The 25,865-nt window shown below is 44.6% G+C and overlaps 1 protein-coding gene across 2 annotated transcripts in view; it reads right to left on the minus strand.

Annotated features, from left to right (window-relative positions):
* MYG1 (MYG1 exonuclease) overlaps positions 1-25,865 on the minus strand; it is a 279,913-nt gene that overhangs the window by 250,895 nt on the left and 3,153 nt on the right. The window lies entirely within an intron of this gene.

The raw sequence follows: 25,865 nt of genomic DNA on the forward strand, positions 1-25,865 counted from the left end.
ATGTATATCACATTACAGTGATATCATAACCATATTTTTTCGAATTGTACTTAGAACAATGGCATGTGATGCCACTTCCTGTTTTACCAAGGGGTGAAAGGTCGTGCTCCATCGCTTCCCGTGATGTCACTTTGAGGTGGGGTCAAATGACACTTATTTTGATGTCAAGGGCCATGTGATGTCACTTCCGCTACCCCTGGCATTTTGATGAAATTATGTCCCTGACACAGTCAATGCAGTGGGGGGGGGGGAGGCGGAGTGTCTGTTAATAAATGTACATTAACTGAACCGTTGCTAAAGCAGTGACTTTAAAGAATTCAGCAGTTAAAGTACATTCCCGATTACGTTAAGTTGAGCGACAGTCCACAAAGAAGAAGGCTGCAAGGCAGCATAGCCGGTTCGGAGGCTGTTGCTAAGATAATATACGTTGGGTTCAACCTATACATTCTTTACGTTTAAAACATTTTTTTAAAGTTTTTTCGAATTCCTTTTGCAAAATGAGGCCTAAAATTCACGGCTTCCATCTGGGTAGAAGTAAAGATCGGTTGCTTGCTCATATTCACAGGGAGAGCAGGGGAATTTGCTGTAGCAGAAATGTAAGCATATATATTATATTATTTATAGAATATGTTTTTCCAAGAGCCTCCATTTTATTTGTGCCTGATGAAGTGATCTGAAGATTATGAAAGCTTGCAAATAATTACTTTGTCAGCCTAAGGTATCAAACCTTTTTCTTTTTTGGATCAATTCTTTTGCTCTGAAGCAGGAGGCTCACTGGGCAGTACTGGTTCTGCCACTAGTGATTTTTATCTCTGCTGCTTGGGAAAAGCACTCATCCTTCACTATGTTGGAAGTGACAGGCGTGTGCCTTTGGTATATTTTCCTGTGCGCATAGGTAGATGACCAGAACCACGATGCCTTTCTGGATGAGTATAAAACTGCAATGTGCACTTCCAAAATGCGAGGGCAGTCAAGCGCAAAGAGTTCACTTAGGAGGAATAGGAGGAGCTGGCAGCTGTCCGTCAAAAGAGCTACATTTCAGTGGCATTCAGGTACCAGCAATTTTGGGAGTTTGTAAATTCAGCACATTCGTGGTTTAGGTTTTACCCAATCAAAGGCTTGTGGATGCCGGTCTGCACAAAATGAACATAAGTAGCTTTGAATTCCGAGTCCACTAATACTCCCCAAATTACCATTCAGCTTTGACCCTCTCCAAGAGAAAAAAAAAAGACTGGCAACCTCAAGGGACAAGAACGCAAGACACTGGGGCCAAGTTTAACTTAAAGACTGTGCCGTAGGAGCCCCTTCCCATCATCCCCTTAACTCTCTAACATGCTTTAGCAATTCCCTGTCCAATTTCACACTCCTGGACAGAGCGCCTAAATTGCAATGCCATTCTCAGAACGCTATTCTTGAGGTGCCACCGACAGTTTGTTCTTGCGAGATTTCGAAACGCCATCTATTCTCCCAAATACCCAAGGGTGGAGCAGACCTTCAAATCTTAAAGGGGAATAGCACTGAGAAGACAAACGGGGATTCAGCAAATGCTCCTTTGTAGCATCTCAAACTTCATAAAAAGATCAAGAAATAATCATTTACTAATGCCCTCCCGCTCCAATTTATGACTAAATATTTCCAGGTTCAGCCTTGCTAATCAGTGTACTATTATAGTATGCAGAAAAAAAAAGACTTCATTTGCAGAGGTGGGCCCTCGGGTGCTTCTGCTTAGCATATTGATTAATCACCATATTCCTAGGAATGCCCGTGTACGCCCCTACCACTATCAAAATCCAGAATAGCTTTATGTGTCCAGGTTCAACTTCACAGCATGGAAATCTATATGGACACATGGGACTGTTCCTACGCTGGAAGCGTCTTCACGTGTCTAGCTTCACCATCACATGCCTATGTACTGCATTGCCTAGTTAAGCACACATTTAAATGGCCGTTTCTCCATTGCCCCAGACAACTGCCATGCCAGTTTCAACCTTTCCAGTGCGGGACTCCCTTGCACTCACTTAAACGGCACAGTAGAGCCAACAGCAGTATAAGCTTACCTCACTAACGTAAGGCCAGCACAGACAGCAGCAGTACACACTTCCCTCACAAGAGCCCCAAAACACAAGCAGCAATAGCGCGGTTCCAGCTTTCCATGCATAACTGGTATAGCACCGACAGTGGGAATTGCCATGAAGCCGAATGGGGATCAATGAGACACATGGAACAAAGTGTTTCAACAGGATCTATTTTGAAGTACCACAGGTTAAGGGAATCACCTCAAACAAAGCAGCATTATGGATTTTCCTTAGATTTAAAATGCGTAATCCAAATACACTTCCTGAGTTCCACGGTTTTAACTATGCCGGTAAGATGGATCAGCTGGTTGCATGCTTGTTTATGTGATTGTGTTCGATCTGCAGGTTCAAATCCCAGCAAAGTCGGCTCAGTCTTTGGTACTCACTTGATCCACCTCGGAATGATGAATGTCGACTCGGTAATAATAATGTATGTAAATATGTACTATGTAAAGTGCTGTATAAATAACTCAATACTCCGGGTCCCATTAGTGGCAATCCCTAGGGGTGATTCGGTCACTTAAAGTATGTGGGGTTTAAATGCACAGACACTTCTTACCACAAGTCCAGCAGCCTGGGTCATACGTCTTCAAGATGTATGACATTTGCTCTCTTCCCAACTCGCCGAATCCTGTTTCACTGCTTTTTTTAAAACTGTTTTTTACTGCCAATGCGGGGGAGACCACACACAACCCACTTGACCTTACCAACACTCCTTTCTATATGCCTAACCCCAACCTACCATTCACATATATGCGGTAAACTACAAATGTGGTAAAGTGGGATTAAGCGAGTTGGGGTACAATGAAGGGGCTGATTCCTATCTTCACCTGATCCATGGGATCTTTGTGAAGGGGTTCAAACTGCCAATGCCCAAATCGGAGTCACTGATGGAATGACAATAGGGTGACCCAGCATAGTAAAAGTCTGGCTTGTCTGTGTCTGGTAACTGTAGTCTTGCCGCGAGGGACCCTCCGCTCTGGCCAAGACCCTTTTTCCCCTTCTGGTGGTCTTCCTCGCATCGCTGGAACAAGCTGGTTCCTTAGAGACCCTCCCATCTCCCCTTTCCTTCTCTACTCAGTATCCCATGGCAGCTGTGAACACCCATCACCTCACGGAGGCTCGCTAAAATGAAATACCCCGACACGAATGAAAAAGAAACTCCTATGTTGTGTGATCGAAAAGGGTTTGTTTATACTGGTCGAGGAAAGCAGTGTCTTGGCATTTCCATGGAGACATGTCAATAGCTTCCGCACAGAGGACGTTGACACGATACATGCATTGGCATTGTGAAAAGGGGGCATAACCGTCTAGTGATTGTCAGTCTGAGTGACGGGCGTTCTATATTCTTGTTGTGAGGGCACTTCAATTTAGGGCAATGAATCAACGGATAAGATTAGCACAAGATGGCGGTGCCCAGCTTGTTTTTGCATTTTTTTTGTGACTGGCAGAATACTGCTCTGCACTTTTTGCACTTCGTGTAATATGTTTAAAGAAATGCTACGCAGCATATAGCAGGGCGGAGGAGCACCGCTGGAAGTCACTCCGCAATGAAAACTTTGTCATTAGTTCTGATACTTGTGACAGGGAGGGTCTCTTAAAGGGAGGATGCGTTTGTGCGGCGGGGATATAGGAGGAGGGAACTGCGAGGATGGAGAGGAAGGATTATGAAAACTTCGAGATATTGAAAAACACTAATACTGGAATAGTTATGAACTGAACAGGAGAGGTGGTAATGTTGCAAAGAGGGAGATGGGGTTTGAATGTTAATTTTCAATTGGAGCATTAGGGGGGGAACATTCAAGCTCTAGTGAAGTGGTATCTTGTGATTAAGGTAGAAAGACCTGCAGTATTTTGGACAGTGCTAACTGTGAGGTAAAGGCATTTCAGAGGTGGTTGGTACTTGTCAAAGAGATTCGTCTCGGGGTGTGTTTGGGAAATCTTATCTGGAGCCCATTTATTTCGATTCAGATGTCTGTGGTTGACCGTAACTGTGGTTAGGCCCACCCACCATGCCAAAAGTAGAATGGCCACCTCTTCACTGTGGTCTGTATTTATGCACCTAACAAGGATGATCCTTTTAATATTTGACAACTACCTCTCTTTACACTTGCATGGGTGTCCTGGAACCAACTGCGTACGCAAAGAAAATAAGTTAGTTGTGGATCCATATTTGAGTCACACGTGATATAACAAAACAAATAAAGTTGAAGACTGATGGCTTAACACTCTTTAATTGACCGTTGGCATGAACTATATCCATCACAACCATTAGTACTATGGTTTATTGGTGGTACTCGTGTATAGATTTGGCTCTAATCACTAAAGAGTGGCTCTAATCACTAAAGAGTGGATGCGCAATGTAACAATGAAGGGAATTTGCACTGCAGCTATGTACAATGTTGAAGGTCGCTTCAATTCAAGGGGCCCCGAGGTGAATCATTTTGAACCGAAAGCTTTTAGATGAAGTGCAACTCCAGCAAGAAATAGACGTTGCTATCGGGGATTTGATTTTACTTAATGAATGGCCAGTACGATAGTTTTGTCCCAGGCACTCCATTAAAAGTGTTTCTAGGGTGCTTTGTAACGTATGTTATTTGTAAAAGGCAAGCTAAGCGTAGGCAATATGATTTTTACTCTGTTAAAAAAAATCATTGTAACAGGAACATTGTACGTTAGCAAAGGGCTCGCACGTGAAGGTTTCGTGGGGAAACTTGTCAATATACAGCATGAGCTTTAAATGCTTCATTGTATGGTTACTGACTGGAGGTTCAGATTTCTCAAAGACCTAAATAAAAAATGTGAGCAGTTGGAAACGACTTGCCAATTTATTTGTAGCTAGGATTGTAGGGTTGGTGAGAGATCAATTTGAAGTTCAAGGAGATGTTTGGACTGCAGGGTGTATGAGTGTGACCGTGCGTGTATGTGACTGACACATGAGTGGGGTGGTTTTAGGCGTACACTTTTATTGAATAAGAAAATGGAAAGAGTAGAATCCTTTCCAAGAGGGGTTTCCCTGCCTCAAACAAAACGAAGGACTGTCAGGACATGCGTTGAAACAAAATAGTCTGCCGTCGTGTTAAAAAGCCCATTTCCACTAATTATACTAATAACTAGATTAAAGATTGTGCCAATGTTCTTGGTCCAGGGAAATGACTGCCTTCTGCTGGACATTGTCCAAGGTGTCAAATAAAAGAGCAAAAAGAAAGTGCCTGACTGAATAACCAAAATTCCAAAGATACAATGTTTTCCAAAACCACAAAGTTCCAACTTAGACAATTCACGCCAAGAGAATAACTATTTTCTCTGTCTTTTGCAATCCCTTTTGGTATCAGGCTAATGTCTCTTTCCTGTTGGCTCAATTAAGTCTTTTAGCAAGGGTACTCTTTTCTTTCCTTCCCCCTACTGCTTTCCACGTTGTGATAAACTTGGTTCACTCACCTGCCAAGTATTACCTATCTTTCTCCCAATCCTTGTGACGTGGTAGAATAAGGAAGCAAACCAATAGGACTTCCAGGGTTGCCCATTTCCTTTTATTACTCCCACCGTGCGGATCTGGGTTCACTCTCCTACCCAGTTGTAATTATCACTTTCACTGTTATTGATTCCTTAAGTGGTGCCAGGCCCTTTCTTCGGGACTCCTCCCTCCCCAATTCCCCCCACCGCGGTCCAGGTAGGCCAGCGGGCAGGCCAGAGCTCTCTTCTCCAGGAAAATACCTTCTGAGTGACTCGTTCTCCTCGCCTTGTTGCTACTTGTACTTGGTTCTTGGACGGTGTGACCTGTGGAACTCTGCCACGTTTCGGTGAGTCGTCTGCAGCATCTCCGCCGATTCAAACTTCTTCCAGCTGCTTTCCGCGTACGTCCCACCAGTCTCACGGCTTGCAGTTTCTTGATCCTGGGACGGCGTGACCTGTGGGGCTTCTGCGAGTCGGCGGTGGCTCCACTGGTCAAAGCTCCGCTTGGGAAAAGCGCTCCACATCCCTCCACTGGCCCTCCCGTCTCTTGGAGGCCACAAACCAATCGTCACGTTCCCGGTTCGCTTTCCTTTGCCCCATCTCTTCGACTCAATTTACTCGGTCGACTCTTGCGGTTTCTCTGCTTCAGACTACTACTACGGCTTCTCCGCTCTGAACTACTCCTTTCATTTAGTCCTTATTGCCTTTTTGTTCGATGCTAGTTTTGGACTACTAGGGATACTCTAGACCGCTTGTTGTGGTTCTCTCATCCACTCTTTGCATCCCTATGGAGCTTCCTCATCTCAGTATTTGTTTTTGTATATGTGGAGTGTTCTCTTCTACACAAATGCATACTGGTAGGAGGAGGATGGGAAGCAGAAAGTTTTAGTGATACCCTGTCTCTGTATGATTAGAGATGATAATCTTGCAGGTTACTCCTGCCCACACATTCTTCCTGATGTATACCCACGTCAGGGAATTTATAGTGCTGAGTTTGTCCTGTGATTCATCAAAAAAAAAAAAAAAATGGTATATTATTTCCACGGCCTGCGGTAGTGGCCGTGTAATTATGGGCAAGTTGCAAACTCATAGGAAGACCACTTTTTCAGCGGCTTAAAACTTAGCTCCCCTTGGAGGAATCCTCTCCAAACTTTGTAAAAAAAAAGTATATGGCCCACTCTGAATTCTTTCAGCAAGTTTGGTGAGGTTTCGTGCAGGGGGGGGCAAAGTTAAAGGGGTCCCACATTTTTTTTTCTTCCATAGACTGAATGGGGAAACACTTAGCGCACGGCTACAGGCCGAAACGGATTTGCACCAAATTTGCGGCAGGAGCGGGGGATTGGGTCAGAATGCGTGCTTGTGTGTGTTTGGTGGAAATTGCAGTACGCTGTGCTGTCGATGACCTTTGGACGCGGCCGGTGGTTGGCTGGAGAGAAGCGTGCTGTGCGTCAAAGTTTTGGGGAAACGCCGCCATAGTGTATCGGAGGACAGTGCGCCGCCGAAAGGGACTGAAACAATGTACGGCATGTGGCGGTAGGAAGAGAGGATGGAAGGGTGGGCGAGAGGCGTGGTTCATCAGAGATATGCGATTATTAGGTGGACAAAGACGGTGGTGTTCCTGCAGCATCCATGCGTACTGCGTCAATTCACTGGTCCCTGCACAGGCCCAAACCATCTGTGGTGAATGCAGGCAGGCGTCGTTACGGCACAATAGCTGGTGCAGAGATCCATTTCCGTGGTGACTGGTGGGAGCTCAATTGCAGAAGGGGAGTGCATTGCACATGACATGCACATTATAAGATACTGTGTACTCTGGTGTGTTGCATGGATGGAGGCCTTGCAGCGACAACTATGTGCCGTGGTTGGAATTAGGTTTCACATTGTTCCCTTCTCAGTGTGGTACGTCAGCATTGCATAGATGGTTGATTGCATGGGCGCAATGCTTCTTAGCACATCCTACAGTGTTTAATCCATGACTGCAGCTACTTGAGTGAACAGTGGTGACGAACTAAACTGCATATCGCATCGGATTGTGTAGTGTCCATTGCGCAGAGTGGTGACTTCTGTACTAAAGTAGGACATACTGCTTTTCTGTACTGAATAGAGAGCTGGGAGACATACTATGTGAATAAAAGTGGGTATGGGTGCCGGAGTCTGTGTTATGTTTCCATGAATAGCTGTATTACAATGTGGAGGTTTGGTAGTAGTGGCGGTGGCTGTGGTACGTGTGTGCAGTGTGGTACGTGAGCACATGATGGTATGCATGCCTGCATTATGTTGCAGTGGGTGTAGGCAAGGCCAAGACTATTGGGTGCATGGCCAACATAAAGAGACCGCAACGGACACAAATAAGCCCATATACAGGGAAAGTAAAGTAGGCAAAAAAGCAGCAGTATTAGTGTTCATAACCTAACTGCTTATCTTCATGCACACAAATGATTGCTGCGTTTCAGGCATACTTCCTCCCTTTTCTATATGCATCCTATGCTTTGACTGAACCCTTAGGAATGTAGTGTAGGAACATACGAGAACGGTAAGGCCTACAAACATTTCAATGTTTACTTTCTGACTATCAGTGAAGAAAACCACCTGCCCTACATATGTCTGAACAAACAAAAAGAGGGAGCCAGACATGTGATGTAATTAATGACATTTGTGATGTCATCTTTGATGTCATGGGTGTTAGTCTTAGCAGTGCACAGTGGTGGCGTGAGTTGTGGTTGCTTAGCTTACCATAACTGGCGAATTTCTGGGGTTTTTCGGTTTTACTTTTAAGCATAGTATGGATAGGTTGTTAGTGCAAAGTAGCTATAACATTCCTGTACCAAATGTTGCACTGAAGGTGCCAGGTTGTTCTTATGGCAAATGAAGCATAACATCCCTTCACCAACGGTTTTTCACTGAATTTCATAGGTTTTTAGTAGACCACTGTAACCAGACCCTTCATTTAGCATAGTTTTTTCAGTATAGAGGATAGGTTTGTAGTAGTACAACTTAACCATAACGGTCCTTTAACAATTTTCTTTCTTAGTGAGAATATATAATATATAAAACAAAAACTGAAATGTAGAGGTTCACCACGGCACTCCTCCATTCTTAATTCCATGAAATACGCCACACTTCTGTTTTCTCCATAATACAAGTCCTTTATTCATAAATGGATGCACAACAGAGTACACCAGTGTAAAAACAGTAACGCGTTTCACCCAAAGCGGGCTTCGTCGGATTGTAACCGACATGGTAATTACAGTTAATTTTAACCAGTTTCCCGTTTGGGTACAACCTCTTTTTCCTATAGAACCATTAGACATACTCCTTTACCAATTCCTTGCCTCTTCAAGGCGGCGATGTGTGGTTGCTTATTTAGTCTGACATTTCTATTGTATCAACGTTACAGCAAGATCTAAACATTATAAATAAATGTTAATACAAACTCACTTACAATATACAGGTTTTCAATATACATATATGCACAGATTTGTTTTGTATAAATATAGGGTGCTTTAAACCTGACAGTACTTTGTTATGCACACTTTTCTTCATACCGTGTTGAGTGTAATGTTAGACCATTATATTATGCCTATTGGTTCAGATTGATACCGATGCTTAGTTCCCAGCTATATCGTATTATTGGCGTTTTGAGATACCTCTGAGGAATTAAAGTGTCTAGTGCTATAAGGAAGTTGGAATGTGCAAAGCAGGCTTGGAATTAGATAAAGTGCTTGATGTTTCAAGTATTAGAATGTGCAAATTCACTACATTTTCCTGAGATTCATTTCCATAAATTGCACAGTAAAGTGTCATGTGCTTGGAAATACATAGTTATACAAATAATCAGATTTATGATAACCAGATAATCTGTATATTCTGATGTATCGATTTGCTATATTTTCCTAAAAAGGAATTTTCAATATGTCGCATAATAAAGTGCTTTGAAGTGCCTCATATGTACTAATACTCATCTTGGGTTGGACAAGTGTCCCAACCTATTCATTGAATTGTCTTAATCTGAGAAACGTAATCAATGCCATTGCTTTGCTGCACTACGATAAAAAGCCATTTCACTTACATTACCAAACCCCTGAGATTTACCCTTTATACTCTAATAGGCTGCATTGTGTCAGTAAGATCATATTAAAAACTTGTGCTATAACCGAACAGCTAAATGTGCTCATGTGAAAAATATATATAAAAACACACATAAAACCCCTGTTCAATTGGCCTGCCTCTAATATTGAATATCTATCCATCACTCATGCTCCTAAAATTCCCCTTGTTATATTGAATTCATATCTCTTTTACTGAGAAATAAAATACCATTTATCTGTCCGATTCTGGCCACCATATTGACATTTAACCTTCCACAACTTTTTCATTTTCGGAGCGTTTCATAATCAAAGTTATTCTCCTATAAACGTGTACAGTTCTTCATCTTTATTATGTCCACCTGGGGATTTGGTATTGTAATCGATTATATATCGACTTTCAATATGTCGCAATCTTCGCTCCCTGTCTCCCCCTCTTGGATGTGGCTGGACGTGGTCTATACCAAAGAACCTGAAGGACTTTATATCTCCTCCATGTATATCTGCAAAATGTTTGGCTAGATGATATGTCGGATCCTGATTCTTTATGGCTCTTAAGTGCTGCAATATTCTGATCTGGACTTCCAATTTTGTGCTTCCTATGTACCAGAGATTGCAACTACAACTGAAGCATATATTACACATTTTGTGCTGCATAATATGGTTTTCATGATTTTTACATCTTGTCCTGTTCGTGGGTATATGGTTTCTTATGTTCCCCGAATTTGCATGCTTTGCACTGGACAGATCTCTGGAAACCTCTTGGCTTGACTAGGAGCCAATTAGATTTAGGTTTTGTTTCAAACAAACTTGGAGACACTTTTGATTGTATTGATTTGGCTTTTCTGAAAGTCACACTCGGGTTTGTGCTAATTGAAGATTTGATGTCTTGATCCTTTCTCAGGACCTTCCAATGTTTGGCTAATATTATTTTGATCTCCTTGGCACCATTATCAAAAGTTGTGATGAATCTGATAGTTTCTTTTTTATCTTTTTGATCCTTATTCGCTTTTGCATTTGTTATTTGAGAGAATTTCTTGTCTCATTTGTTTGTTGCACTCATTATTTGCTTTGTTGATAATGGACTTCTTATGTCCTCTAGTTTGGAATTTAGTTGCCGTCAGCTTTGCATTTTGTGTGTAGGTAGATGTTCCGCTACTGTTTTTCAAATTGGCAGGGTGGGCACTTTCCGCATGTAGGACTGTGTTGGTACTTCTTGGCTTTCTGTACACCTCTGTTGAGATTTTATTGTTTACAATTTTAACCTTAATGTCTAGGAAGATTACTTCTGTTTTGCTATGACTTTCTGTACATTTTAAACTTGTGCTTCGCATGTTGATGATATTGAAGAAATCCTTCCATTCCACCTCTAAGCCTTCCCACAAAATAAACAAATCATCCATATATCAACGCCATAAAATCACTTTGTTGGTATACATTTCTATTGTTTCATCTGAAAATAATTTCTCTTCCCATGCCCCCATATACGGATTTGCTGATGTTGGAGCTACTACTGTGCCCATTGCTGTGCCACGTTTGTGTAGAGTATTGACCATCAAACATGAAAGTACTGTCTGTTAAACAGAATGCCAATATTTCCAGCAACATTAGGGAGTGTTCTCTGAAGCTTAATGAGCTCATGGATAAAAACCTTCTTGTTGCTTCCATCCCTTCTTCATGGACAATACACATATAAAGCGAAATTACATCGAATATGACCAAAAGTTAGGTTTCCACAGTATTTGGTCTATTTGCATCAAGAAATCTGTTTTATCTCGTGTACAAAGGTAGAGTCAACAAAAGGAAACAAAAAGTTAGCCAAATATTTTGAGGTGTTTTCAAGGAGGGAATCATTGGATCTGCCCGGCGGTCTGGTTGTGGATTTGTGTAATTTAGGAATAAAATGGCTAATGGGTGTTATGGGAAAATCCTTAGTTAGATACTTTGTCTTTCCAGGTGTTCAGATCTGCCTCGTACCAACTGTTTAGTGTTTTGTCATATTCTGTTTCGTGGTCCATATATGGATCCTTTGATAATTATCATTTTTTCCGAGTTGTCGCAATGCCTCTTTTTTGTAATCTTCTGAATTTAGGACCACTACTTTACCTCCTTTATCTGCAGTTCTTATTACTATTGTATAATCCATCTGTACATTTCTGATGGCTTCTCGTTCTTCTTTAGTCACATTGTGATTCATCTTACATGGATGCGAGGCCCATTGTTTAAATTCCTCTATAACGAGATCTTCGAATAGGTCAAGTGGACTAAACTTAGATTTTTTTCTTGAGGTCACTGGGTGCTTTCATGGCTGTTGTCAGATTGGTTGGTACTTGTGCAGTCCATTGATCTTGGCCTGGATTGTTATTAAGGCCTGCATCCTCTCCAATATACCAAGCTTCAAGTCGGTATATCCTGGATTGTTAACTTTGTTGGCGCTTCCCTTGTATCCACTCTGGATTTTATGTTATCTGTATTGGAAAAATACTTAGCCAGTCTTAATTTTCTGATAAAACAATGTAAATCTATACTAGATTGTGTATAATTAAAACTGGAAGTTAGACGGAAATAGTCCTTTTTCAAGTACTTTCTTTTCTGTGTTGGTTAATTTTTTCTTCGATAAGTTAACAACTTTTTGATACATTTGCGTTACTTCCTGTTCTTCCCAGAGCGCATCCGATGGAGATTTTTTTGGTTTTTCATTTTTCCTCTTCTCCCTCCTCTGTTCTTCCCCTTATTTGGGTGGTGGGGTTTGGTCTGTTCCTGTTTTGACTTCTTCCTTGTGATGTTTTTCCTACTTGATGTAGCAACCTCATTTCTTCTGAAAGATTTTACCTTGGAGGTGCTTCTTCATTGTTGCATCCGTGGATGATCCTGCACTATTTTCCGTTTGAGTCCACTTCTGAGATTTCCGATGTTTGCACCTGCTTTTGCGTTTGAAAACCTTTCCTCGCTGTATCATATTTCTCGGCGAAAGTATATATTCTGCCTGTGGCATAATCCTCTTTGTCACGTAAAGATTTCAATCAACCACTTGGGTACAATACACACACAAGCGACGTATAGGATCATGAAAGTAGCATCACAAAGTATTGCACTGTCCAAGCGTCTTAACATAGTCAACTGAAACAGAACATATTATAAACAACCAGGGCTTGCACATATATCAAAATACACAGAGCTGAGTTCAGAGCGAGGTGTCCTGGTGGGCACAGTGCTTGAAACCATGAAATCACTCCAATAGCATTTGTACCCAGATCACAAAATCAAACCCATTAAACTCACATGCTCATAACAGCATGATGAAAGTGAGACTGGGAGTATGTACAAGAGGGTTTGTCGCCCGATGGATGGAACATTACAAAAGTGAATGATTTCCAGGCCTGAAAGGTAGTAGTGGAGTCACTGTCTCTTGTGCATGAAGCTCTCGACCATGCTTTCGTTTCAGCTTCACCACAAGTCTCAAAGTCCCTGTGCCATTTTGGAAATTGGGGGCCTTTCCTTTGTTTCCATGACATAGCCATGCGCCTTGTAGTTATATAGGTAAGATCCATAAACTTGGTAATGTGTTTAAATTTATTGTGCCTTGAATACACGCCCAACAAACATTCAAGTGGGTCCCATTGATATTTTACAACTCCAGCCCCTGTGTTTTACCACATTCCTACAACATATGAAATAGGTCAACACCATCTCCGTCACACAAGGGACAAGCAGCATTAAATTTAGCCACTCTACTAGGGGTCATATGGGTGCGGTGAAGCACTTTAATTTTCGGCAATCTAAATCTCGCTTTGCAGGAGACATTTCTTGGAAACAATGCCTGGTTCCATTGCTCATCTGTAAGTGTTAAACAAATATTCTCCCAATATGTCTTTAGTTTGATATCCCCAACGCTAGTCCCATGCAGCAAGCATTCATATAACCTAGACACCGGCCTCCATCCATCCAAATTATATAGTAGCCCAAAAACACATCTACATCCGGTTCGGCAGGTCACACCTTCCATTGGCATTTAGCACCCTAACCACCCTAATGTATCTCAGGAATTGACCCCTAGGCAGGCCCTCCCGCAGCAAAAGGCTTTCCAAATCCCTAAAAATCCCATTCTCATACATGTCCCCCCAAGACAAATATACCCAGGGTTTCCCAATGCCTCGCTGCAGCCAAGTCAGATGTATTCGTATATAAATCAACCCAAAGTGGGGCATGTGGTGAATAAGGGTGTCGTGTTCGGAGCTATTTTAGTGTTCTATCCCATATTTGTTTGCCCAATTTCACAAGCAGGGTCTGGGGATTAATGCAGTTCTCCGGAAGCCACAGGATCTCCTTGGGCAGGTCTAACCATCGTTCGGAGTAGCATAGATTCAGATGTAGAATCATACGACATCCATTTCACCACAAAACAACGTAGTAGTAAAGTTCCAGGTTTGACATCTGAACCCTACCATCCTTGTAAAGTCAGTTTAGTATACAAAGCGGCAGTTTATGCCACCCCGAGCCCCATAGCAAACCTCCAAGTAAAATATAAAGGGAGAGAAAAAAAAAACACCAAATGATGAACATTTGTAAAGGTGTATAGCAACCTAGGAAGTATGAGCATCTTAACAATGGCTACTCTTCCCATAAGAGAAAGAGAAAGTTGAAACCAGAATTCCATAGATCTCCTCACACCATCCACCACGCTAATTGTATTTATGTATGCATCCCTGGATGTGTGAGTAATATGAATACCCAAGTATTTAAAGGAGTGTACTTCCCAACTCATTTCAGGTCAGGTAGAATCCCTATATCTTCCCCGTTGAGTCCCGCTAGAGGAAAAAGACAAGATTTCTGTTTAATAAAAGAGATCCTGGACCACACTACAAAGCCATCCAACAGATCCAGTATTACAGGTAGGTTGTGCTTGTGTTTGCAAAAAAGGTATAGTAAAACAGCACCAGCATACAACGCTATCAGATGCCTAGAGTCTCCCACCATAATAGCTCGTGTTACCGGCCCTTACTCATTCCCCCCTTTTTCATGCTCTCTGTCTGCGCCTCCCCTCCTCGTTCACTTTCCGCTCCCATTCCCCCCTCTTCCTCCTCCCTCTCTTCCTCATGCGCGAACCCATGACTTACCCCCTCCCCCTCACACTCTCCCTCCTCGTCACAACCTCATCTACCTCCCTACTGCCAATCCCTCCAGCATCGTTAATATTGCACTCTGGAATGCCAGATCCATCTGCAATAAGACCACTGCGGCACTCGACATGTTATTCCGACTCAACCTCCATTTCCTCTCTATCACAGAAACTTGGATCCCCCTCACCAATTCCACTGTCCCTGCTGCTCTAACCACCCCCTCTTCCTCATTCTCTCATGTCTCCCGTCCCACTGGTTGCGGCGGTGGCATTGGTCTCATCCACCACCCTATATTTCTTTCCTCTACCCCCACACTATCTCTCTCTACCTTCTCTTCTTTCAAATACCTTTTCAAATCCTTTACCTATCCTCATGCAATTTCCTTCTTAATTATCTACAGACCTCCTGGCCCCCTATCTTCCTTTTATGAGGACCTGGACCATCTCCTCACTCTCATCTCCGCCACCCCTCTCACTGTTGTTGATTTCAACCTTCCTCTCTCCAGCTCCTCTCATTCTTCCCCTCTCCTCTCCATATTAGACTCCTATCTCCTCTCTCCCCTTGCTACTCCTCCAACCCACACCTCTGGCTCCACTCTTGATCTCATCTTCACCTCAATCTACTCCTCCTCACCTGTCTCTTCTCTTCCCAACTACCTCTCTGACCATGCCTTACTCTTCTTTTCCCTTACCCCCCCTTCCTCTCTGTCCACCCCCCTACCCCCTTCTTTCGTCGTGATCTCCGCAACTTTAATCATTCCCTCTTTAACTCCTGCACTTCCTCCCTTCCCCCTATCTCTGACTTCTCCTCTCTCTCGGCCAATGATGCTCTCTCCTAACTGTCTTCCTCTATCTCCACCAGTCTATCAACTCTACCCTCTTACCTCCTTCCACCCTTCTTGGAAACCTTCCCAACCCTGGCTTTTCCCTCACCTCCTGTCCATGCGTCTTCTTTGCCGCCTTGAACGACGTTGGATCAAAACACCATTTCTGTAGAACCAATCCTCCTATTTTTCATATCACTCTCTCTACGACTCTTGCCTCAAATCAGCCAAATGCTCCTACTACTCTAACCTTCTCCACTCACAAGCCTCTCACCACCGTAGAATTTTCCAAACCCTCTCTCGCCTCCTCTCCCCTCCCTCTTCTTACTTCTAACTTTCGTCCAATCTCGCTTCTCCCCTTCCTCTCTAAACTTCGAGCGCCTAGCCTACTCTCAGCATTTGTATCTACTCACTCTCCCCTTCCTCCTTCTCAATCTGGATTCCACCCTAAACACTCCACCGAGACTGCTCTCACTTACGTGCTCAATTCCCTCCTTACTGCTCGCTACGCTAAGCGATCTTCTATCCTCATCCTCCTTGACCTGTCTGCTGCCTTTGACACCGTCGATCATCCCTTACTCCTTAGTACGCTCCCCTCCTTTGGCTTCAAAGGCAGTGTCCTCTCCTGGCTCTCAATTGTTCCTACCCGGTGTCCTGGGGCGGCCACACCTCCTCCAACATCCCCTTAGGTTATGGTGTTCCCCAAGGCTCTGTACCTGGCCCTTTCCTTATCTCCCTTTATACCTCCCTTCTCGCCCCGGTCATCTCCTCTTTCGGCTTTACCCACCACTTCTACGCTGATGAGACCCAACTCTTTCTCTCTCTCCTTCTCCTCTTTCACTCCTAATCTCCACCACTCCTTATCTTCCTGCCTTACGGCCATTAAAAGCTGGATGTCATCTCACTTTCCCTCCCTCAATACCGACAAGACAGAAGTCCTTTTCTTTCCTTCTAACACACTTTTCCCTTCTCCTCAATCAATCAACTTTCCCCCTTCTACTCTTCCCATCTCTGCCCATGCTCACAATCTTGGTCTCCACTACGACTCCCCTCTTTCCTTCTCCCACCACATTTCTCACCCCTCGTGCCTGCCGTCACCATCTTTACAACATTCGTATAATCTGATCCTCCCTCACCTTCCACGCTTCTAAACTCTTATTCTCCTCCCTCATCTTCTCCCCTCTCTTCTATTGCTCTTCTCTCTGGTCTCCATGTCTCTCATCTGACCCCTACTCAATTCCATCTACCACTCCTCTATCCATACTCTGTCTCCTCGGTCCTTGCGACTATTTTCTCCTTGCTCTCCCTCCTTGGCTGGCTTCCCTTCCTTTCCCAACTAAATTTCAATTCCTCTGTCTGGCTTTCAAATCTCTCCATGACCTTGCCCCCCCACCTCTCCCCTCTCCTTTCATTCTACACTCCCTCCCGCTCCGATCTCTTCCTACTCACTGAAACCCCTTCACCATGTGCCTCTTCACGCTTCCGTTCCTTTCAGCTCTTGGCCCCCCTACACTGGAACTCCTTACCTCTCTCCATCTGCTCCATTCCCACCTACTCCTCCTTCTGCACTGCCTTGAAAGCCCTCCTTCTCCACTCCCCCCCCTTGACTTTCCTTCGTTTCTCTCCTCCCTTTTCCCCTGTCCCCCCTATCCCCTTCATACTTCTGTCTCCCCCCCCCATTTTCTCACACCTGCAGGTATTTAAATCAGACAACTGAATTTGTTCCCCCCCCCCCCCCCCCCCCAACTACCCCCACTCCCTTCCTCCTCACCCTTCCCTCGCCATCCTCCATCTAAGGAAACTGTTCTACGTATTGTTACACTGGTTTGTATCATGATTGTTTATATGCTTCTCCCACTATTGTATCTGTTATATTGTAAAGCGCTTTGGGTTAAAGCGTTATATAAAATTAATAAACAAAAATAATACCAGCCTCTAGATATTCCTGTCTTAAATACACAGTCAAGGGCTCTAATGCAAGTTTATATAACATCGAGAGAGCGAACACCCTTGACAAGTTCCCCTTTGTATATCCCAGGATTGCAAAAAAAAATCTGCCTGCCCGCCCGACTTTCCCCTAGCCGTCGGGGAAGAATAAAGCATTATCACCCAGCGAACAAAAACATCCCCAAACAAACCTCTGCAGCGCTGCAATCATCCACTCCCAATAGACTGAATCAAAAGCTTTGATGGCGTTGAGGGGCGCCACCACATGATGTTCAGTGCTAGAGTTAGTTTGGTCAATAATATGTTGCAATCTACAGAGGTGTTGCGGCCAGGGACGAATCTGGTTTGATCTGAATGTATTAAGAGCCAATGCTTTACGGAGGCGGAGAGCCAACACAGTGCTGAGAATTTTAACATTGCAATTTAATATAGATAGGGGGCGATAGGAGTTGCATTTTTCTGCAGGTTTGGGAATAGGTATGATCAATGTTTCCCGCACGCTAGCCGGCAGTTCGTCCTTATATGACTCTTAAAATACCTTCAGAAATGCCGGAGCCAGGACAGCACTATACTCCTTATAAAATTCAGCCAGCAGGCCATCATTCCCCGTGTCTTATTAGTAGAGAGGGAGGCTATCACCTCTTCCAATTCCTCTGTTAGGGGTTGATCCAGGAAGGATCTCTGATCAGCAGTAAGTTTTGGTAGTTGAATTAATGACAATACCTCAGCTATCTCAGCAGGTGTGTGGGGGGATGGAAAGTCCTGGCGGTACAGCTGGGAGTAGAATGTAGTAAAGATGTCGTTAATAGCCGTTTGGGAGTGCCACGGAGCCCATATTCATCAGTGCAGCAAAGATCTTGATTGTCCCTGCTTAAACAACCATGCCAATTTTTTACATGACCCATCACCTTCCGCATGCATTTTAGCAACCAATGTGTCAATCAAATTTAGACAATCGCTCCCAAGCTTGTAGGCACTGTGACCGGACTTTATAAAGCTCTGTCTTAGTCGACTCCAGACCGAGACATAGAATCTCCAGCATGGCTAACTTGCGTTCCATACCCTGCAGGTCCTCCGCAATGCCCTGCTAACCCCCCCCCCTCTGCACCGGTAATGACTCCCTCATCAATAGTTTCGTGGTTTCCCCAAACAGTACCCCAACTATCAACACTTCCAAAATTCTCCCTCCAGAAATTAATCAGGAAATCTCGCAATTTGTCCCTAAAGAGTTCATCGCCTAAGGCTTCCGCAGGCATGCGCCATGTTGAAATAGGGGGCCTTTATTTTCACACACCATCCCGAAGGTAGAGTGGTCGAGCATCGTTCGGCCTATATAGACTGCGCTAATACATTTCCACCAATTGCCCTGCACCAACAACAAAATAGTCTTTCCTTGTGTGAAATCTATGAGTGGAGGAATAAAGAAATAGATAGGCTTTCACTCTATTCCTGCGCATATAGGACCCTAGGCCAAATACATTCCAAGTCAATATTTTGAGTTGTGACATAATCAAAGTTTTTCCGCCATGGCCACGGTGGCTCTCCTATGGCTACCCCGATGCTCGGACATATTTATTTATTTGGATTTATAAAGCGCCCAGCGGCGCGGAGGCATCGTGGCGCTGTTACAGGATATTCACTTAGTGCATGTTATACAGGTTATACCTTCGGTGCAGGTTATAACATTGTTGCAGGAGCAGATGTATACAGCAGTATATGACATTGTAGAGAAGGCGTTACGGGTTACAGAGGGAAAGTTTTAGAGACAATGCATGACATAAGGTGGTCTAGTTGAACAGCTTTGTTTTTAGAGATTTCCTAAAAGTTGTCAGGGATTCTTCTTTTCTTAGACTGAGTGGGAGTGAGTTCCAAGCTTTAGGGGCTAGAACCTCAAAGCTAGAGCCGCCTGCTTTAGCTCTGTTGAATGCAGGGACTGAAAGTTGGTGTGCATATTGGTCACGTTTCAGTCTGTGGGCTGCTGATTGGTGTATTCTTTCCAATAGGTAAGCTGGGGCAGAATGGGCGATACATCTGTGTGTGATGGTGAGGGCTTTGAATATTATGCGTTCTTTGACCGGGAGCCAATGGGCATCTTTCCGTGCCTGGGAGATGTGCTCTCTCTTGGGTATACTGAGTGCGGCTCTGAGGGCACTGTTTTGTGCGATTTGTAATTTGTTGATATTATTGGAGGTGCCTAGAAGTAGAATGTTGTAGTAGTCAAGTTTTGACACAAGTTAATCACAGAGAACCCTGTCCCCACCATAGAAAGCACTTCCCCATATGTAAAACCTGCAAATACAGTGACAGTATTCAGAGCACACCATTGTTCCTCCAGTTTACCTCTTTTCAAGTGATAATAGCAGAGCGCAAGCCATTTAACAACAACAAAACAAAAAAACAACAAATCCCTAAAAAAAAGTGACTAAACATCGCCCAACAGTAAAATTCTGTTCAGCGCACCCGTACCATCAAGGCCCCTGGGAGCCATTGGGTACTGGGCAATGACACTGTCAACTAGGCAGTGCAAGGTATTAACCAAAGGGAGAGGGACCGGGTGAGTCTACTCAGTGGGTGACAGAGCATTGCCCCCACTAAATAACAATATCAGAATTGTAGCAAGGATTCATACCATTACAGCCTTGACCTAAAAATCTAGGAGGCAGTGTTCCGAAGGATCAAGCAATGCACAGGTATGGGCTGCATATACTGTTCCCGTTCATCAGTCAACAGTCACGCCAAGAGTGTCATCACGGCACTAGAGGAGTTTGTTACTCCCTCAACCAGGGCTAAAAATATTAAACTCTGATCCACATGGAGATTCTAAATAGCAGCGCCGTCGGTACTCTGAACATCCAGTTCACCACCAGCATGCAAGTTATGTTCAATCCACACGGCCACTGCTTCTGTGCTAACAAAAAAGTGCAATGTGCCTTTGTACAAGACCTTCAACCTGGATGGGTACATAAGCATATATTTGAGCCCCAACTGTCGCAGCCTCACTTTGACAAGAACAAACATGTTTCTCACCCTATGCACCGTAGGCGTATAATCTGGGTATATAGCAACGTTTGGAGCACCCCTTTGTATCTCGCTGCCATCCATGGAAAACAGTAGGATGACCTCCCCATCTTTATCCCCATCTTTAAAATGTAAGATTCAGGCAATAATCTATCTGAGATAGGACCCCGAAGGGGGTTTCTTCTGAAGTGAACGGTAGGCCCTCAACTGTGAATCCTTACGACAATTTACCAAAACCAATTTCTTGGAGAAGAAGGTTTTCAATGTAGGTAGTCGGGCCCGGGCCTTCCATGCCCTCTGGGGTGCCCAGCACATGTACATTATTCCTATGGGATCTACCTTCTGCATCTTCAGCTCTCATTTTCACGGTGGCGTTCCGCGCTTTCAATGTCTTCCACCGCTGTTCAAGGGACTCGGTCATAGATGTAGTGTCTTTCAACAACGTTTCTGCAGTTGTGACCCTTTCTGCTAGTGTCCGTACATCATGTTGGAGCAATTGAATGCCAATGTTAACCTCATCAATTATGGTCTCCAAAGAGGACCTAATGGCAACTATAGCAGCAAGTACCTTAGTCTCCTGTGGATCTGGTTGGGGCGACTGGACATCCCGTGAGATAGCAGCCACAGAAGAGGCCGGGTCCTGTTGCTTAAACTGATGTACAAAAGAGTCCATAATTGTGCCTTTAGCCTTGTCTTTATGCTTAGCGGGTGACATAGCAGGGAAGGTACGTGGACCACAGGTCACAGTATTTGCAGCAATGTCTTGTAATACAGAGTAGTAGATCTTCAAACACACAGCCAAAAAGGGCACTCTGATATGAAGCAATAGCAGTGGGCTGCAACAATGGCACGTCCAAGCAAGCCGGCAGTAGTTCACAACTTCTGCAATCAGGTACATATCAGGCTGTAGGGCCACTAGAAAAGGACCTCTCAGCCACGTAAAATAAGCCCAACCAGTCATGTAAACCAACACCAAGCTGTGCAGATCTCCCCGCCACTTACACCACCCCAGGGTAGTCAAGGTCTCCTGCTGAGGATATGTATACCACAAAGTCCCTGCACCATCACAACTGCACAACAAAGAATTGTAGGTGACACCAGTCGAAGGGGCAGACGCAAAGGCTCCAACAGTGTCCAAGGTCACATGAGTCAATGCAGTGAGATCCACCCCTTCAAGCCCAGGGGTCTGCGTTCTAAGTGACTATAAGCGTAGGTCTTGCAGCAGCAGTTGCAGTACATCCAATCCCTGCAAACAAAAGCCCCTACGTTTGGTACAGCGTTACAAGTGAAGTAGCCGGCATCGCATACCAAGTGCGTCTGGGGATCCAATCCGTTAAACAGCAACGTAACCCACCAAGCACACAGCCCTAGGTCATGGGCAGCATCAGAGACAGCTTTAAGTGGATCAGCGGCAGGCGTATAATGGATCCCCACTAGGTGGTCTAAGAGTGCGTTAGCACAGCAGAGTGTCAGCATAGAACATCTGAGCAGCAGAGTCACAATCAAGTACGTGGGTGGTGAGACAGTAATAGTCGTTTACTTGCTGATGGTTATGGCCGCTTCGTATGTGTTAAAGTTTGAACTCTGGTGCCCAAAACCTGTGTGAACTGTTTGCAGTACAGCGCTGTCCAACGGCAAATGTTCCCCAGAGGCGGACCGTGGTTTGGAGGCGAAGGTTTCTTTTCCACAGGAGCGCACCAGTCACTCCCGCCCACTGCGTCTCTCTGCCTCATTGAGGGTAACGAGTTCAACCCAGGATGCGCACCTCACTGCGCCGCGGCTTGGGACAGCATTTTTGCGCTGCAATCCATGGCAGCCGTCGCTCCTGTGCCCACAATTGGACGCACATACATGATCCAGAGAAAGCTTGCTGTGTGTCAGGCCAAGCAGCAGTTCCGTCTGCGTTCCAAATCATTAGAAAAGTCGCACTGCAAGGTCGCCATCTTGGGGAACACAGGGGTCAAACTGCAATGCAGAAGATAAAGCCTTCCAGATGCCGATTTTTGTCGGGGAAGGGCAATACGAGTAGGCGGCCACTTCCCCTGCCAGAAAAGGCTGGTGGGTTCAAGTAATTCAAGCAATAAATGCTGCAACAAGGATCTGATCACAGGATCACAACAGGAGCTCAGAACAGCCCCAACCTCACTGCATGAGCTCAAGCTAAAACAGCCCCAACCTCACTGCATGAGCTCAAGCTACGCCCCCAGCGATGCTCACTCTACACATAATGATCTTTTGACTTTGTGAAAATTCTATTCCTAATAACTTTAGACCCATTTGACACATCTGCATGATGTTTGGTATTTTGCAAAGATGTTTTATGGCCCAGGTCCCAATCTTGTCAAGTTTGGTGGAAATGTGTGCAATGATTTAAAAGCTATAAAGCATTCGGGGATGATGAGGGGGGGGGGGTTACTTTTTGCATTGTATTTCCCCGCAGAGATGACTATCCATTTGACAGGTACACAGCTGAACAGATTTTGCTTCATGTCCGAAACAAGTTGGGCACAAAGTGGTGCAGATGTTCCTTTTTGGTGGCTTCGTGCAAATCGTTCCAGTGTTTTTTTTTTTTTTTAAATGTGCCCGAGAGCGGGATCCTGGCACCAAAATCATTTACATAGCTCTCATAGTGCACTGCAGCAACTGAGGATTTTCAGAATTAGAGCGCCGCCCTTTTTTTCACCAATGTGAGGCATTCTCAAGTCTTCTTGCGAGAGTGGGACATTTACAACATGCTCAAAACGAGATTAAGAGGGGACGAAGGAGATATTTGAATTCAGGGTGAATGTGGGGGGGTGTAAGGGCTACATTTGGGCACATTTAAAGTTTGTGTGGGGCTTGAGAGACTATTATTTTTGCGTTTTAATCTTTTCTCTGGTATAAAGAATTCTGCATGAGCGGCATGCCAGGTTTCCAAAGATGATTTCTCACAATTACTGGAAAATGATTGCATTCTAGCGAGAAAATACCAGAAACCTCTTGCTTTAAAATCTTGCGGTAAAATAATGCAAGATTTCTTTGTGACAATAATGGGATGGGTTTGCAATACCCTTTTCAAAATGTAAATCGTACCCAACATTGCATGCATTCTTGTCTTCGTTGTTGCAAAATGGCCATGGCTACAGGCCATGGACATTAGACCCATAATGGGGAACAACTTACTAGTGCATAGCTAGAGCCATACTGATAATGAATATGACATCTGCTATGAAAAGAAAAAAGTACTACAGTTGGTGCGAGATCCAGCAAAACAAAACCATTGAAATTCAGTAAAAAAAACATTAACGTGTGATGGCTTAATGCAAGGAAACCCTTGAAATTCGACAACTATACCACCTTAACTCTGAGCCCACCTCACACCCCCATGTTGAGCTGCCCATGAGCACACTGCGTTTATCACTTATATCATGGGAACGCACTGTCAGAGTAAAATATGTCAAACATATTGTAGAGGTGTATTTGTAGTCCATCCTATCAGCTGAACTGTATTGCGGAACCATGGTATGGTAGGTATTGTTTATTTATATAGCGCCTATACACAGGCAATTGTTTCAAAGCGCTCAAGGAGGGTGGGAACATTGGGGAGAAAAAAAAAAACATTTGCTCAGAGCCCTTGAAATTCTGAGGCGATAATAGTTTACACAGGCAGAGTAAATGTGTAAAGAAATACATTTAAACAGTTTGGGAGACAGCAAATAAGCCTGGCGGCAATTCTGAAGTTTTAACAGTGCAATTAAGGGGTGAAGACAAGGGAGAACAGACATATGATCTTCAGGCGTGGTGCGCACAGATCGAGCAAGTGCACAGGGGGTGGGGGGAGGATCAAGTGCACCCGGTCAGTTGAGACTGGGGCAAGTGCAGAGAACCACTCTCTAGGGTTAATTTCTCAAGTGCATCGAGTATGGGTGGGGTGTAGGGCCCTGAGGCAAGTGCGAAAGAGGACGGTCGGAGGTGCCGGGAACCAGTGAGACTCTGGAGGTACACCCGGCGGCCAGTCAGCTTACTGTAAGGAAGCTGTAAGGAATAGGAGGGGAAAAACAGAGAAATGGGTTAGGGTAGAGGGAGAGAGAAGGAAGAGGAGAAGAGGAAAGTCTTGGAGTTTCCGAATCAAGATGGAGAGCGGCAGGGAGGCTATTCCAGAGGGAGGCACCTGATGAGGATAAGGATTTCCCAGCAAGTCTCTGCTTGGAGAACCAGCTCATTCGCAGAAGGTTGGAGGTAGATGAACGGAGGGCTCGTGAGGGACAGTATTTAGGTAGGCAGTTTTGCAGGTAGGTAGGTCCCAGACCCCAGAAAGGCAAGCGAACAATGAAAAGGTTCTTGAATTTGACTTTTGTAGCCACGGAGCTATTGGAGGGATTTCTGCGCCGAGAGATGCGGGTGCCGGGCTTGAGGCCAAGGATAAGTCTTGCTGTTCTGGACGAGTCGAGAGGGCGCAGGGCAGAAGAAGGGGGGTTGATGAAGAGGATGTTACAATAGTCCAGCCTGGAGAGAACCAGGGCTCTGGAGACAGTGAGCCTCTGGGGGGAAAAGTGAGAAAAGGGTAGAGTACCTCTGAGGAAGTGAAGCTGATAGATTTTTTAGAGATGTCTGAAATGTGAGACGAGAAGGAGAGAGTGGAGTCAAAGATGACCCCCAGGTTTCTTATTTCGCACATGGGTGTGGGCGCAGGGACAAGGGAGGCCAGCCAGAGCGAGATTGGGAAAGCGGGAGCGGAAGTGCCAATGCAAACGATCTCCGTCTTAGTGGCGTTGAGGCAGAGGTCATTTGCAGCACACCAAGACTGAATAGCTGACAGACATATATGAGTGAAGAGGAGGAGGCGGCTGAGGGTAGCCTGAAAAATAGTTTCGTGTCATCCGGGTAGCACTGGAAATTAGCGGTGAAAGTGTCAATCACATATTACAAATGCAGCCATATAGACATTGAAGAACCAGGGGGATAGGTTAGATCCCTGCGGAACGCCACAGGTTGATAGAGTGATAATCAAGTGAAAGGCTCCGAGTTCTACCTGGGATGGGCGGTCAGAGAGGAAGGAGGTTAACCATGCCAGAGCCTGACCTGTGATTCCCAGGGTGTCACGGAGACGTGTGATTAGGATGTTGTGGTTAACTGTGTCGAAGGCAAAGGAGAGGTCAAGGAGAATGAGGATGGAGGTGGTGTTGGTCAAGATTTGAGAGCAGGTCTTCACGGGTGTTCAGAAGAGCAGATTCCGTGCCTCTGGGTGCTCTAAAGCCAGATTGATTGTCGTGGAAGCAACCAATAGATTCAATGTGGAGGGTTGGCTAAGAGATAGCCAGTTTCTCCAAGAGTTTGCCCAAGAAAGGAGTGATGGAGCCAG

This window comes from Ambystoma mexicanum, chromosome 3q (assembly GCF_040938575.1).
Source record: "Ambystoma mexicanum isolate Mex_15411 chromosome 3q, UKY_AmexF1_1, whole genome shotgun sequence".
Taxonomy (NCBI): Eukaryota; Metazoa; Chordata; class Amphibia; order Caudata; family Ambystomatidae; genus Ambystoma; species Ambystoma mexicanum.